The sequence below is a fragment of the Ptychodera flava genome, chromosome 1 (genome assembly GCF_041260155.1).
Source record: "Ptychodera flava strain L36383 chromosome 1, AS_Pfla_20210202, whole genome shotgun sequence".
Taxonomy (NCBI): domain Eukaryota; kingdom Metazoa; phylum Hemichordata; class Enteropneusta; family Ptychoderidae; genus Ptychodera; species Ptychodera flava.
This window is the reverse complement of record NC_091928.1, coordinates 28,601,298-28,618,053: the sequence shown is the minus strand read 5'-3', so window position 1 is coordinate 28,618,053 and position 16,756 is coordinate 28,601,298. Positions and strand designations below refer to the sequence as shown.

The following is a 16,756-nucleotide window of genomic DNA, read 5'->3' as shown; positions in this document are numbered from 1 at the left end:
GTCACACCACTTCACCACCTTCTCCCGAGGAAGCATCGGGTGTCACAAGTTGGTGACGTATTGTCAGTCACTGAGCAAATGACACGTACAAAGGTTTTTTTAAAGGTTTTTAAAGTATTTGAAAAGGAGAAAAATTCCAAGCTCTGATGACTAAGTGATGTAATGTGCCCCGAAGGTCGGCCCTGTCGGAACTTTGGTCGATTAGAACACGGAGTTGAAATTCTAGCTATTTCCTGGCGTTTTCTCCGGTACGTTTATAGTCGGACAAACATTTCAATTCATTTAAGAGGAAATTGCTGTTCATTGTAACTTGTAATGTCAAAAGTTTGACCATCTTATTGCTAGAAAGAATAACTTTAGACGTGTATATTGCTTATAGGAGAAACTTCCCGCCATTGAAATTTATCGTTTGCTTGTTGGAGAAGTATACAGCAAAGATTGCATCGGAAAGTGATGACCGCGACGCAACCGTTCGCGCCACAGTGACGTCATGAGCTGGATACAAACTGTCTACATTGTCAAACTACTGCGTGCGACACCGAGGCGTCAGTTACATGTAGCTCATTAAAATTGCCTTTCCATAGATACCTGAGACAAACAAACTGCAGGACACAACAAGATTGAAGCATTTTGCGCGGGAAGCCACTAAACCACTTGTTGATGACTCTATTCGGGATTACTTCCTTGTTTGTAGATAACGATTACGTTAGTCAGTGAGTTGTCACGCATTGAAATGTCATTAACCCGATCCTTTCATGCGGTTCTCTCCATTTTCCGTATTCCGGTCCATATGTTGAATTACTGGAAAACACACTGACAAAGCCAAAATGGCGTCACAGGCGCAATTCTAATGAAAAATGGTGTAAGTGTTTGACGTAGAAGAATACCGGAAATTTCCGACTAATTCCATGCATCGCATGTGCTGATAAGTTATTCGCGAATAAGTAAACGATTATATCTTGTCATGGTCGTGGCTACAGTTCCTCTTCATTTGAGTCCGAGCAAATTTCAAAATCGGAGGTCATCTTTCTGAAATCATTGGACAACTTATGTCCCTGAATACAGTTTAATTTACGACAACAACAAAAGTACCCCCTCCTAATTTATTTCCAAACATCAAAGCAATTTGACTAGACAAGCACATGAATAAAAACATGTCTCTTTGTACCACATCAAAAATACTGCTTCTTTATACAATTTATCAAATTGTCCGCGACTCGATCAGATGTGGCTGAGAAGAGGCGAGATATTGTGATATTTCAGAAATATATTTTCATCAAATACATACCTTTTCTTTCTCATGTCGGAGGACTCGGACATGTATCGAGTGAGGGTTATTTTATCGAAACGCACCACAGGTTTAACTTCTAAGACTTGTCATATTAACTTCTTAGGCGGTATTTAACATCTCAAGCAGTGCGACCTCTGTATCTTGTCAATTGACGCTCTGGTCACAGTACCACTATATTATTCAAAGCACGATTACACAAAAATATTGACACTTTTATTAACTAATTTATCAACCGAGAAGGCCCCCTCTGCATATATCTGTTTGTCGCTCATATCTGTCCGTCTTTTCATCTGTCCGCCTCTCTCTTCCTCTCTCTCCTCACTCCCTCCCCCTCTCCCACATCCCCTTCTTTCGCCCCCCCCCCCCGTCTCTCATGATGATTCGATTACGTCACATTAAGAGGGCGGGAAGTCTAAATACTTTGTAAGCTATACTGTCTATACCAGAGTTCAATACCCGAACTGAGTTCGAAAGGTCGAGCCGTTGAACAATTCCAATTTAAAAGCACCATGTCGATCGAAGGTAATAATACTCTTCGTCCGCACTGGGCATGCGCACATCTCGTGTTATCTGCATTTTCGTCATAAACGTGTGAAATTTCCGATTGCAAAATATAACGGGTGTCCGTTTTCATCAACAACAACATTTAAACATTGTGTTCACTGTTCAGTTGGTGATATTTAGAGGTGTGGGCGTTGTGACGTAAAGATGTTTAATTTGTATCGCAAGAAACCCCGAAAGATTTCCTGTTGGTAAAATAATTATTTTATTGTAGAGAGTAGGTTGGCATTTGTTGACGCAATAGATAACATATACGAAGATCGACAGACTGGAGTAAACATCAAGACTATAATCCAATAAAAACTCAAAATTGAGAGAAAAAAAATTACCCGAGATTTCTCTCGCCTTTTGTATGACTTCCATTTGTCTGCAGTTTTATTATTTCCTTATTGCATTTAAGAATTTGACTTTTACAGAAACCGTCGAAAGATTGACATCGAACAGAAAACTAAACACGTTAAGGTTTATAGTGATGGATGAGTGTTTTGACCAACGAACAGAAAGTCTGTGATCGAGCTGTAGCTGAAAGCAATGAAGACGTTACGTAAAGCGGTTTCAAAGCAGAATATTCTGGACAATGGTTTCGGTCGCACCTTTTTGGTTGATCGACCTGTCAACGCCGTGAAGTGCGCCTCGCGCGGCAGAGACGCCAGATTAGATCTGTGGCTGTCGACTGTACAATTCCTCTATTAAACCTTGAGACTGACTGTGCGCTTCTCGGCAAAAGCTCGGTTCTGCGCGCAGGCTTAAAATGAGAATGTACGTATGAATGAACGAACATATGACTTCATGCATAATAACCAAACCATATTACTTAAATAAATTTTACTTGGAAACTTCCTTATCTCTCCTGTAAATTCGTTCGTTCTATGATGCATAAAGTGACCCAAAGATCAAACGACCTGACACGAACAAGTATTTCTCGCCCTCTGCCACGAAAATCTCCCCGAGAGTCGCGGGTTACTTCAGTAATGCGAAAGAATGAAGACAAGAAAAAATTTCACATGCCAGCACACACAAGAATTCCTAGGCGCCTCCGGAATCTGTCATAATATGGCGACCATGAAAAACCAGATATGAACTGAAAATGCTCACGGGTTTTTATTATATATTGCATTACATGTAAATGTGAACCTTGCCACATGTTTGCAACTTCATTGGAAGTGATATGATCAGTATGATGAACAATATTCACCGCCGATTAATTCTAAAAGTTCATGAAGTATACAAATATGTAATTAGCTGAAATAAATATATTAAAGTTCTTTGACTTCTTTCATTGTATTACCACTTTATATAGCAAGTGTAATTACCTTTGGCCAAGTCCTTCAAGCCATATATGCCGAACTGTGAAAACTCATTAGATATGCAAATTATAAATTTAATTTATAGCCGACATGAAAATGTGAAATGACTTTCGGTATTGTTTTAACCTGGTATAGTCATCAATGTACATAGCATGTTTTGCCAACTTTGATCACGTAAATCCCACTATATATCCGTAATTAGAAAAGATCATTGAATATGCAAATTGGGTATTGGCAGAAGAAAAAATGCTTAATGACTTTCAATAATGTATCATAGTATCTTTAATGTATATAGCCAGGTTCATCAACTTTGGTCCGGTCAATTCAGATATATCCCTAATTAGCAAAGTTCATTAAATATGTAAATTAGGAATTGGCTGAAGTAAAAATGCTTAATGACTTTCAATAATGTTGTATCATAGTATCTTCAATATATGTACCAAGTTTTGTCAACTTTGGTCAAGTCAATTCAGATATATATCCCTAATTAGGAAAGTTCATTAAATATGCAAATTACGAATTGGCTGAAGAGAAAATGCTTAAAGACTTTCAATAATGTTGTTTCATAGTATCTTCAATATATGTAGCAAGTTTTGTCAACTTTGGTCAAGTCAATTCAGATATATATCCCTAATTATGAAAATTACTTTAATATGCAAATTAGGAATTGGCTGAAGTAAAATGTTTTTTGACATTCAATAATGTTATATGAAAGTATATTTGATGTATATAGCAAGTTTCAACAACTACAATCAAGTTAATTCAGATATATATCCCCAATCAGGAAAGTTCATTAAATATGCAAATTCGGAATTGGGTGCAGTAAAAATGCTTAATAACTTTCAAGGATGTTATATCACAGTAGCTTCAATACATATAGCAAGTTTCATCAACTTCATTCCAGTCAATTCAAATATATATCCCTAATTAGCAAAGTTCATTAAATATGTAAATTAGGAATTGGGTGAAGTTAAAATGCTTGATGACTTTCAAGAATGTTAAATTATAGTATCTTCAATATACATACCAAGTTTGGTCCATTTTGATCGAGTCAAATCAGATATACATCCCTAATTAGGAAAGTTCATTAAATATGCAAACTACCAACTATCTTTCATGTCACCCCTTAATGGTTCCCACTACTGATATATTTTGGTGTGATCAACATTTGTAGCAAATCTCGTCAAATTGTGTGCAGTCGTTTTTAATGTATATCCGTTTTATCTAAAATCATTAATTATGCAAATGAGCAAAAAGTATGCAAGCCACACCCACCAAAAACTAATCAGTTCTTGCCATTTGCTAACTGAATCTATTTACCAGATTTGATTCTGATCTGATCAGCCGTTTTTGAGATATCGGACCAACAGACAGACAGACAGACAGACAGACAGACAGACAGACAGACAGACAGACAGACAGACAGACAGACAGACAGACAGACAGACATCGCTGCGACATATGCTCACGTGTGTGAACACGTGAGCAAAAAATGCAGATGTTCAATTTGAATGTGTTCAGGGGGAAAGTCAGGAACGTTTTAACGTACACCGTGTAGAAAGGGCCCCCTATATTCTCAGAGGAAGGAAACGCTCGATTGCGGACAAGGATAGATTACAATCGCTCTCGTAACAGTCGCTCTCCTAATGTCAAACATTAAGTACAAGCAGTTTGGAGCAACAGCCCGTAGGCGAGGACAAGGACCAAGACTTAATGACTGGAGAGAAATATCATGTTTTCTCTCTTGTAAATGGTATTACCTCGACCCTAGGGCTCGGCCGAAGGCTTCCGTCTCCAACCGCTAATACCAGCAATATTACGAGTGCCTGTGGGACAGACAGCGGTGTCATGCTAGCCCTATCGGACAACACTTCATTGCGTGATTGCGAAGGTCTGTACCACGTTAATGGTTTATCGATCAGGCGCATTTGTCATCGATACATTAACAGACATCTGTACATGATATGCAGAAAGTCAAGGTTCATTGACAAGTTACGAAACACAATTGTTCTGATACAGACGACAGCTCATCTGAACGACATCTGAACGACGATGATTGGCGGGAAAGGATGACTTGCGTCACTTCCTGTAGTAAGAGTGTGTCCAAAATCATATCTCCGTCTTCAATATCTAGATAATCTCTCATTTTATTTTTCCCTCCATTCTAACCTTTCTCTTCAACTCCATCATTTATTTTCATACAATGTCGAAATTCGTAAGATGATTCTTTCTTTCAGGAATTCATTGTAACCATGGAGACATATCGATTGCGAAATGCTACAATCAAAGTGGACTTATTTATTCCAAATAAGTAATACTGTTCTACAACTACACTAGATGCTGATATTGAGCATCAGTATTGGGGTAATTGACAACGCCCGATCAGCCTATACTTACATTCGATTTCGTTGACTAGTTACTTCAAGGAGTTTCTTATATGTTGTTTATCATTGCGAACTTCGTGATCTTGTTGTTTATTTTTAGATTGTCATGTGCTGACAAAAATAAGGGGAGGGGGTTGTCGGAACAATACTCAAAGATCATATGGGACGCATACGAAAATGTAAACACTGTATCCAAGCTATGATGGCGATTGAGGAAAGTTAAACCATGCCGGTCATAATCTACGTCGTATAATTTAAATGTAGTAGCTGTGAAGATGAGGTGCACCTAGATATGGTGCACGAAATAAATTCTTTGTAAACAAGAAAATCGCACAGGCACATTCATTCCCTTGAAAGTATCCGAATTGTTGGTGATGGTCAACACGAAATAGCTGTTTCTTGCAAAGCTGTAAATACCGGGATGGCCCGGAGTACTAACTACAGTGCCGAACGTTACACGTTGTACATAGTGTGAAGAGTAACGTTCGACCGTGTAGTTAAGTATCTCCCCAGTGAGTTATAGCTGTTGAGATCCTAAAGACTGTGGTGTTCGGACCCCTTTACATCTCATTGCACCGACAACGATTTCATTGAAAAGACAGTAACACAAAAATTAATGTTATTTGAAAAAAAATAAAAAATAGCTAGCAACTAGCGACATAGACGGTATAAACAATGACGACAACAACAACAACAACAACAACAACAACAACAACAATAATCATCATCAGCATCAGCATCAGCATCATCATCATCGTCATCATCGTCATCATCATCATTATCATGACGACGACGACGATAATGAAAATGATGATGATGATGATGATGATGATGATGATGATGATGATTATGATGATGATGATGAAGATGATGATGATGATGATGATGATGATGATGATGATGATGATGATGATGATGATGACGATGATGATGATGATGATGATGATGATGATGATGATGATGATGATGATGATAACGACAACACTGAGCCCCTTGTATATGAATCAAAGAATCGGAAGCAACAGGAGCAGCACGGGTCCCGCAGTTCAAAGATGGCGCTATTCACCGCTGCCATTAAAACTTCCTGTAATGTAGCGACGCACAACCCAGGGGGTAAGTGAAAATGACAAAACGACAACAACCAATTACCTAGCCAGAGTTTTAACGAGCGTGAGCCGTCAAAACAAACTGGATTCCCCGTAGTCCGGTGTTAGACATATACTTTACGGCGCAGTAATATCACTTGCATCGAATCGTCCAAATTTCCCGCCTATTGTTCGACCGAGTACGTAGTATGCCGAGAATTTAATTAACGTTGAAGAACGCAGAAAAACATCTCTGTTTAATGTTGTTCGAAGTGCATAGATGTTCACCATCTGGGGAAACTGCCATTCAAGATTTTATTCAGGTCATGTTTATTGACGAAAAAAATCGACAGTAATAAATCGCTTCCCTCATTTAACCCGTTTGCGTTTCTCTTACGCTTCCACACAAGCATTGTTAATGTTACGGTACGTTGAGCGACATAATGATTTGTTTTACAGCATTAAATACTCTTTAGTGATTTTTATAGCTTTCAGTTAGGTGCTAAAATTTGATCTGTTCACCGATACTAAAATACACGAAGGCTGCAGACATTAGGCGTCTCAGTCGCTGTCATGGAGGCTTTTCTGTGACTGATTGATTACGTCACCTTTTGTTGATGGACTTGACTGATGATTGCACAGGAAACAGCCTGTCAGTCCTTATGACATGTACAGCCATGCCGGCAGGGCGTTAAGTTGTTCCTGCAAGCACTGATTTAGTTTCTATGCTTACGCCAGTAACGGTAACAAGGACGATTATCATCATCATTATCATCATCATCATCATCATCATCATCATCATCATCGTCGTCGTCGTTATCCATCATGCCATCATGCCATCATCACCGTCACTATCATTATTATCATCATCATCATCATCATCGTCGTTGTCGTCATCATCATCATCATCATCATCATCATCATCATCATCATCATCACCACCACCACCACCGCCACCACCACCTCCGCCATCACCGTCCCCTCACCCTCACACTCCAGTGAGTGGGACTGTGGGGTTGCAGTATTTCCTGATTTCCAATGCATGTCTCACCTGTGTGTGCTCAGCGTCTACTTCAGTTCTTATTACAATTTCCAATATCGTAATATCGTCAACAAACACCCTTTTCTGTACCTTGTTGTTCGGGACAAGCACAGCCTACACAAAATTATAATATGATAAACATTATTCCTCTTGTCGCATAACTTGAAAACGCAAGATGTAAACAGCAAACGGGAAGATGTATGGCCAAATCTACTGGTACAGCAATAAGATGTGGCTTGGTCTGGCTATGGTCGAATCTCCACGGTCGATACTTAAAAATTTAAAAAACATTAGAGGAACACCATAGCGGACCCAAAAAGAAAACAAATTATAATGTGTTAAAATGTTCGAACTTCGGAGACTTTAACTTTTGAAACCTAAGTGACAATACATTTCAGTCGTACATAGCATTGATGTGGTGTTCACTACATGTGCCGCGTTCTAATCATGTTTTCCCCTGCTCCTAGTCCATTTATTTACCAATTTATACATCTAAATGTTTCATCTTGTCTCTTGGATTTGTTTATTTCAGCAAGACAGAGGGCAACTGAACCGAGAACCAAAGCGAGGCGGCCATATCATATACTGGCCGCTCATTATCTCACTAATGCAATTTTTGCGCCGGGCTCACACCAGCCTTATTACGTTGGTTAATTTACGAAAGTCGTCTAAAGTTTCCAGTGCGACAGATATCATGGAAAAGTGCTAAAAGATTTAGTGTGGTCGGAAACAGAAAAAAAAATTCTGACATGCGCGATTCCTATTCTCCTTTCCTTAATGAATAGTTTTAAAAAAACGAAAAGTGCTGTTTGTGTCCGTTCAACACAAAATTTAAAAGGTAAGCCCCCTAACCAATTTCCCTAATTCCCGTTGCGAATTACATGATTTTGCTGCGGTTAACCACGCACGACAAACGACTCCCTGGTGTATCATTTAATACAGTCACGTTTTTCTCCACGCTGTCTGAAATCGTTGGCGTACCATCATGAGACCAAACGAATTCAAACCTTGAAGGATGCGGCCTTTCTTCTTGCGAAACCAAGACTTCTTACGTTACATCTACATGAGGTGTGTTTATAGAAGTCGATCTGCGATGGGAATGGCATCCGACGAGGCGTCGCGTCGCTTCGACGGACACGAAAGGAAAAGTTTAATGACCGCGAGAAATCTATGGGCCCAGGGGATTATGGTAAAAAATATAGGTCTAACATGTGCGTGTGATGCTTCATACATGCACATCAATTTTGTTGAAAACGAAGCAGCCCTGATCATGAGTATAAAATATCCATGATTAAAAGTATTCCATAGAATTTACAATTTGTTTGTTCAGGGCTCACTCACCTACGTGTCTTTGAACAATTCACAAACTTTATGGCCTGTGAATTTCAGTCAAAAGACTTGTAGGACTAAAAATTGAAATTTTCTGTGATGCTCGCATACCATACCATACCATACCATACCATACCATACCATACCATACCATACCATACCATACCATACCATACCATACCATACCATACCATACCATACCATACGATGCTCACGCAGGGAGTATTCGCCAGTTGTTGAAAAGCAACAGAACTTTTATCAACGTGACCTTTCCTTAAATTGCTTGGTGGTTCAATCGATCGTTTACTTGTCAAACGTAATTTGTCGTGGAAGCTACCTGATCATGTTCAAGTAGTGCAATAGGAAATTAAAGTGAAAAAACACGTTCTGAAGAGATTAAGGGGCGGTTATTTGGTTGCAGAGTTCACAGCACCACGCGTTAAGCCTTCAACTCAAAATTGCAGGGAGCGTTGACCTTCCTCGACATCAAAGGGACATGCTATTAGAACGATGCTTTATGCCCAATCTTAGGAATATGACTGACTTTTGTTTTACACTAAGGTAATGACATACTGTGTATATACTTGTTGTTAAACTAGTGTCAAAAATTTGTTGGAAACATTGTCTGTCCAAATGATATTTATTAAGTGAAAGGACATCGGAGAAATTTTCAAATCTTTATCAATTCAGTCATACGTCATTTGCCATTCACAAGAGCGCAGTAATGTCTTCACTCATGATTCCTAACCCATTCAATAAAAGTGAATCCGGCAGAAACTAACTCACTATACTGCGCAGACTCAAAGGTAACGTATTCAATCGCCGTGAAAACCTCGCCTGGGCTACCACATTCCAAATAAATTTGTACGAAATAGGAGGGACACAAGAGAAACTATTATAAATGATTTTTTTTTTTTAAATTCACCGACTTGAACCAAGTCTATGTCGAAGTCAATGTACGCAATAATGCTGTCAATGAACCGTGTATCAAATAAACCTCGTTTCATTTGCGTGAGAAAAAAATACCACATAGTTAAAACTATCACAGAATGTTATTACCCTCGGAGAGAGGGGAGGGGGTCTGTACAAACCTAGCTTCCAATGGCCATATCAAGGACAAGCGACAACTTAAACAAGTCTGTGGGGAGGTTGTTTCGATACTGATTTCAGGAATTTCAGTTTCAAACTCAGGTTATGTTACATTGCCCTAGGTTATTCAACTCAACTGCGTACTACTTATTCAAATTCAATGAATGAATGTAATTTTATAACTTTATGTGTCACTGAAAGAGAGTGTCTAGAATTACGGTGAAAAATTGTCGCCTACGGTACAGAGTCGGCGAAATCTGTATTTTCATCATCTTAAGCGCATTCACTTCAAATTACGTATAAACTTATAATCTGCACCTATTTCAACAATGTCCTGCAATACAGGTCTTATGGTTGATGACAGCGCGACAGTTTTATTGGCAGTACGAAAACGTTTGTTTTTGTTCAATATTATGATGTTTCGTGAACTGATAGCTCACAAAGAAATGTTAAGGTAGAACGCGCCTCGGGGACAGATATTCAGACTCTCAAAGCTTCAAAATTCTTTTCTGATCTATCACTTGTGGGGGTTCTTTTTAAAGCTACTGAAGTAAGAAGATTTTATTTTTCCCCAATAGAGTTAACACGGATGGCGGCCATTTTGAATTTCAAAACATCGGGAAATCCCTGCTGATGTGCAGCATGCTCGGAAGGTTATATCTGATTGGTCGATTGTCACTATTCACGGCAACTTAGGGAGTCTATTTGTTTCATTCAATCATAACTGTAAGATTCAGCCGACCAATTAAACAACAGCTTCCGAGATGCTGCACATTAGCCCGAAATTTTTGGTAATTTGTATCTCTGGTACCAAATTCTGTGCGGTGACCCCTGATTTTTATTGTTGATTTGGTAAGAGAATGTTCGAAAGTTTCATTGAGGAAAGTTTGAGCAAAAATTGAAGTCTTTCACTTTCGAGGCGCATACTACCTTAAGTCAGCAATGGCAGAGCTGACATAATGGGCGCCATACAAAATGAATAATCTGAAGTGAGACAACAAGTTGAGAGAATTTCGCAGACATTGGAAAAACCATATTATCTATTCAGGCTTACCCTGATTATAAGACAAGAATAAGGTACTTCTGAAAGAAGAGGCCATCTCAAAATTGACCGCCGGTGGTAGCAACATACCATAGCAACTAAGGCTACCGGGCGACAAATTACAAAACAGTTGCATTGTTAGAGGAGGCGATTTGTTAAGAACTGTTGTGTCTATGAATCAAGCAGTGAAAAAACATCCCATCAACTTTCATCTCCCATGTGCCCGATAATGTCCTTGCCGGCTGCTTTTTCTTTTACTTGGGTATTCACTCGACACTTAATTGAAAATTAAAGCGGTAATTATTATCAGCCAATCACACAACTCCACGTGTTCAGACATGATTCAGTGCAAAATAGTACACTGAGCAAGTTTCTCGTTGGTTCATATTCTCGGTGCAGAGGTTGACTCGTGGCGTTTTATTCGGAATTAGGTTTGTGTCGACTTTCATGATAGTGGCTCTGCGGTTTTTTACGCTTGCCCTCTGGCCTGTACACGGCGTGACGTTGCGCCAACTGGAGGGTCAGTATATTTCAAACTTTTTGAATGATGTGGTTTACTTCCATATGTCGTCGTTTCTGTAAAAAAAGTCAACGCTGAGAAAAAGGAAAATCTATTTAAGAAACTGTATCTACAGGCAGGCCTAACCGTTAAGGAATCCGCTCTCGCAAAAGTGAATAAGTTGAAAAAAATTATTTGCGAACCACACAAAAAGCCAAAAACCTAAGTGCATGTTTTGCCTATTCTAATGTAGGCATCCCAACAACGGCATATTTTAACAGTTTCCTAAGGAAAATATCAAGACATTGTTCATTTAACAACTTGAAAGCCGTACATATTCTTCGAACAGTTGCAAGCCGACAGATCTACCGAGGGGCGCGCCTATTAAACTGAGAAAAGCAGGTTTAGAATCTGCCTGGGGAGGGGGGGGACAGATATTCATACTCTCAAACTTTTCAAATATTTTTCTGGTCTCCCGCTTATGTGAGATCATTTTAAAGCTCTTGGAGAAGGAAAATTTTGTACCTTCTTAATTTTTACAAAATCGAAAAATCATCTTTTCGTCTGTAGAGTTAACACAGGAATGGCGGCCATTTTGAATTTCACATGTAAGTGTTAGCTCACTTGTTTCTGTAGTACCAAACTTTGCACGGTGACCCCTGACTTTTATTCTTGATTTGGTAAGAGAGTGGTTTGAAAGTTTCACCGAGGAAAGTTTAGACAATCTACCTCAATTTGTTAACCTGGATATAATTAACCCGGTAATTTTAATGACCTTCTGCGGTGTGGTTTTTAGGATAACATCTGTTTGCTGTGAATACGATTAGCTTTTACATTATTGAGTGGAATACATTCATCTGAGCCAGGCAGACGGTCTGTCTCGAGTTCAAAGTTCATCCACACCATACCATGGTCATTATCACGGCGTAAGGTTATCGAAAACAATGAAACTATCTCAAAAGTAAAGAGAACCGTGAGATAGTCGACAACTATTTTACAATTTTGCAAACACTGCAGATTACGCGACAACGTTAATGGCTTTATATCGCTTTACACACAGGTCTGGTTTCTTATAAATTGGTCAGCGTTCCTTTCAAAAATCACTTCCGAAAATCTTACGATGGAGCAACTTGACCTTGGGAGAGATTTACAGTACCGGACATTTTACTGGTCTTAAATTATACTGCGGCTCAAGAACTAGTAACATATTCGTACATCATTTTCAATATAACATTCTGTCTCTGTCTGTCTATCAGTCCGTCTATCCGTCTGTCCTTCTGTCTATCTGCCTTTCTCTGTCTCTCTGCCAATCTGCCTGTTTGTCTGTCTGTCTGTCTGTCTGTCTGTCTGTCGTCTCTCTCTCTCTCTCTCTCTCTCTCTCTTCTCTCTCTCTCTCTCTCTCCTCTCTCTCTCTCTCTCTCTCTCTCTCTCTCTCTCTCTCTCTCTCTCTCTCTCTCTCACGCACACACAATTACCAACACTGTGTAGGGTAGCACACTGTGGATCGACTGTTGTACTGTAGATCAACACAGCTCCACTCAACTCTCTCACAATTAGTCGTCCTACCTCTGCCTCATGTTTGAAATTTCGCCATCTGCCGCTCTTTTGGTTTGCCGTGATAGAAGTCCAGGTTCCAAGCTATAAGTTGGCCCCAGTTAAAAAGACGACCGCACACAATTTGAATTTCTTGACAGACGCTTGAAACACTTTTCTAAAACAACGACTCGCTAAAAGAGGATGGGATTTGCACCTATGGGGTTAAAACGCCCAGTTGGCGAACCCGACGCACACTTTGAACAAGTTTATGGCCATGTGTACCCAGAAATAATTAGGGCGCTCAATAGGGCAGTTAACCATGGGCAAACGTGTACTATCTTTTATACCATCATAAATCGACATTTTAATCTCCAACTATATTTCTCACTATAAATGCATACTGTTGCAATGCCATCAGAGAAGGCATTTGTTTCAAAGTTCACATAAAAGGAGTCGAGACAGTTAAATGTTATGTAAGGAGCAGTCTACCTGTTTTTAGTTATTTCGTTCAAGTCTATAAATAACAGTCGCCCACGGATAAGGACGGTTGGTTCTGATGCGATTATGTCGGTGTGTTTGATTAAACCGACAACGCAGGTGTTTCCCTGGGCTGGGTGATAGCTCATCGGTATTCCCAGTGTAAATACCGTGACCCTGTGATGTGCCCAGAGCCACTAACTGTTTATCGAGTGGATCTGCACTGAGCCGTGCGTTTACAGCGGATCGATTTTCTACATACCTGTAAATACACGGGCGTCGTCTTGGCTACAGATCTGGCCTGATCGCAGAGTTTCCCGCTTAAGGCTTGTTGAGCTTGTTGAATATGGCTGGATGGCAAGCTTTATCCGGCCGGGCGGCGAACTTTATCCGGAAGCTACTGGAGATCGGTGGCTGACAGGAAGTTTTTGTTGGTTCTCGATTCCGTCCGTCTGTGGCCTTCTTAATTTCTGGTTTCCAGTTTCTGATGGCCTCTTCAATTCTGCCGAGAGGGATTGAAGATATTGCAGTCGTGAGTTCAACCAATCAGGTCTCTACGAAAGTTATGGAAGACAACCATCACCAATGTAAGGTTTTGTAAAGTAACTAAAACGCTGTCAGTGCTTTTAAACAGAGCACTCCAGGTTTGGCAAATTTACAGGATGTGAGATGTCTGATGTGGGTGACCTTCCAGGCAAAATAATGGTATCTTCCTCTTACACATGCCGACAGACATGTGTTCTTAATAGACCACGTTTTGGCCATGTGCAACAATTACTACTCATTGGTATTTGCAAGCGGTTGTCGACTGTAATGTGCCATCACTATAAGGGGCGAGCAACAATCTAGTTGGAAAACAACGGTGGGCCGAATACGATTTATTGTGTGATTGGAATGAAAGAGGCACATCTTATAGTTGATGCTTTCTTTAAGCCCCCCACCCCCCTCCCCCCCCCCCCCCGTCTGCCCGACCGAGAACTGAAATCCTTCATGAACAGGAAAGTTTAATCTCACAATATCGTGATCAACTAGCCTAGAATCCTACACCTCCGTGGGTCGGGGGTACGGAGGCAAGAGGATGTGTAGAATTCTAGGCTACGATCAACAGCCTGGTAGACATGTATGTATGCCTGCTTTGCCATCGAGCAAAACAAACCACAAGTCCACTGTCAAGGTTATCACTGGACTAACATCGTTGCCAAGGTGGCAGAGTGCGAAGAAACAACTCCTGTTTGGTATCATTGTCGCCATTAGAAATCTCAAACCCCTTTAGGCAACCGTCATTATTCATGGTCTAAGGGAAGCACGGGAATTTCAGGTCAGAAGGGAGTCACAAGGAAAGGGACTACTAAAGCTGGCAAACTATGCTGAAAGGGGGCTCAAAAATATAGGATAATACGGAACGCGAATCTCGTAAGGCTTAACATCGATGTTTATCATCACGTTTCATTAATACAAACATCCTTAAAATAGAGAAATATACTCTGATTTGGCGTCTTTAACACGAATAAGATGTAACGAATGCTACCGATGTAAAACGGACAGCAAATCCACTAATAGAGGCACAATCTCAATTGCTTCTTGCAATGGTTCTCGTTGATATTGATTTTTTTGCAGTGTGTAGATCTTTTGTTTTCGATTATTTTTTGCATTAACCATGGGGGAGGGAGGGCAGTAAAATTCTCTTCAAAGGGCAAGAGGAGGGTTACCTACAATTCTCAATGTGGACAGGGGATGTCAGGAAGGTCTGCAAGATTTAAAAAACAATACGCGCCCGACATGGCCGCGTTATAATGACGCTTTCTAATTGCAACTTGAACTATAGCCTTGTTAACGATAATGCTTGTGTAACCACAGACCTCATTTTTTCCAAGGGTCATGGAGTGACATAGTATTGCTGTGCCAGAATAATTCTACACCAGCCGACAGTAATGCGACGAATGCTCTTGTTGTCTTTCGACATTCGTTTGCTCGAAGCAAGTGACCTATATGTCCGTCCGTTTGTCTTCTTTGATCCAGTCTACTTCATCAATAAGACTAACAAAATCAGATGTCTGTAGAACTTTCTGTTTATTCCATATATGTCTGACCCTTTCTCTTTCGTTTTGCTCTGTCTGTCTGTGTGTCTGAATGTCAATCTGTGAGCTCTGTCTGTGTGTGTGTCTGAATGTCAATCTTTGAGTCCTGTCTGTCTGTGTCTGAATGTAGAGCTTACCACTCTGGCCGTTTCCCTAATTTAATTACTCGTGAAAAGGGACTTTTGTTTTCCTGTCAAAACAGATGGTGATGATGATGTTGATGATGATGATGATGATGATGTTGTTGTTGTTGTTGTTGTTGTTGTTGTTGTTGTTGTTGTTGTTGTTGTTGTCGGGGTATTATTTCACCATCATCGTCAAAATCACCTTTCTTCTCCGCAGTGAGCACTGAACACATTGGTGAATTTGAGGAAAGGCCCGTAAATCTTAAGGTGGTTTGGCCAGTTAAAGCTTCAATATATGACAGAGAAAATAAAGATTACAACAACAAAATGTTGGCCATGGTGTGAGGTGCATTCAAGTAAATGGCGTCATGCTTGTTTCTTTTATGAGCATGATGTGTACGTGCAGGAAATACCTTTTTGTGCACTTTCCTGTGGGGGCGCCATTTTATGAGTGCGGCACCCGTTTCTTTTTCAGCCTGTGAAAACGTGAAGGCATGGTTCAAATCAGCGAGCAGTGATACTTCTATACACGTCCTTCAATTAGCACGTTTACACGAACCAACTTTGGTTTGAAAATAAAATCATCATAATAATTCTTAAAATTAGCAGCTATCAGGGCTTTAAGAAGGAAGGGCTTCAATGCAAGTTTCTACTCCCAGACTCCAGGTCCCAATTAAGCATTCCTAGGGCATCTATACACGCACATCATTTAATTTCACTTGAAAAATTATATGCATTCAAAATGAGATATTGCGGCTGTATTGGAGCTTATCGCAAAACAAATTGACATGCATGCATGTGTATGACATAGAGTCATGATGCCCTGTAATACAGAAGACACAAAATATCGGAAATATTAGTCTGCCTCCTGAGTTTCCAAACACAGTGTGGAAAAGGAGAGAGAGAGAGGG

The 16,756-nt window shown here is 40.0% G+C and overlaps 1 protein-coding gene across 2 annotated transcripts in view; it reads right to left on the bottom strand.

Moving 5' to 3' along the window:
- Nucleotides 1–16,756, bottom strand: part of LOC139134538 (ras-related and estrogen-regulated growth inhibitor-like) — a 96,483-nt gene that overhangs the window by 44,962 nt on the left and 34,765 nt on the right. For both annotated transcript variants that reach the window (XM_070701420.1, XM_070701426.1), the window contains exon 2: nucleotides 13,905–14,144. The gene's annotated coding sequence lies outside the window, so the exon portion shown is untranslated. The remainder of the gene's footprint in view (nucleotides 1–13,904; nucleotides 14,145–16,756) is intronic.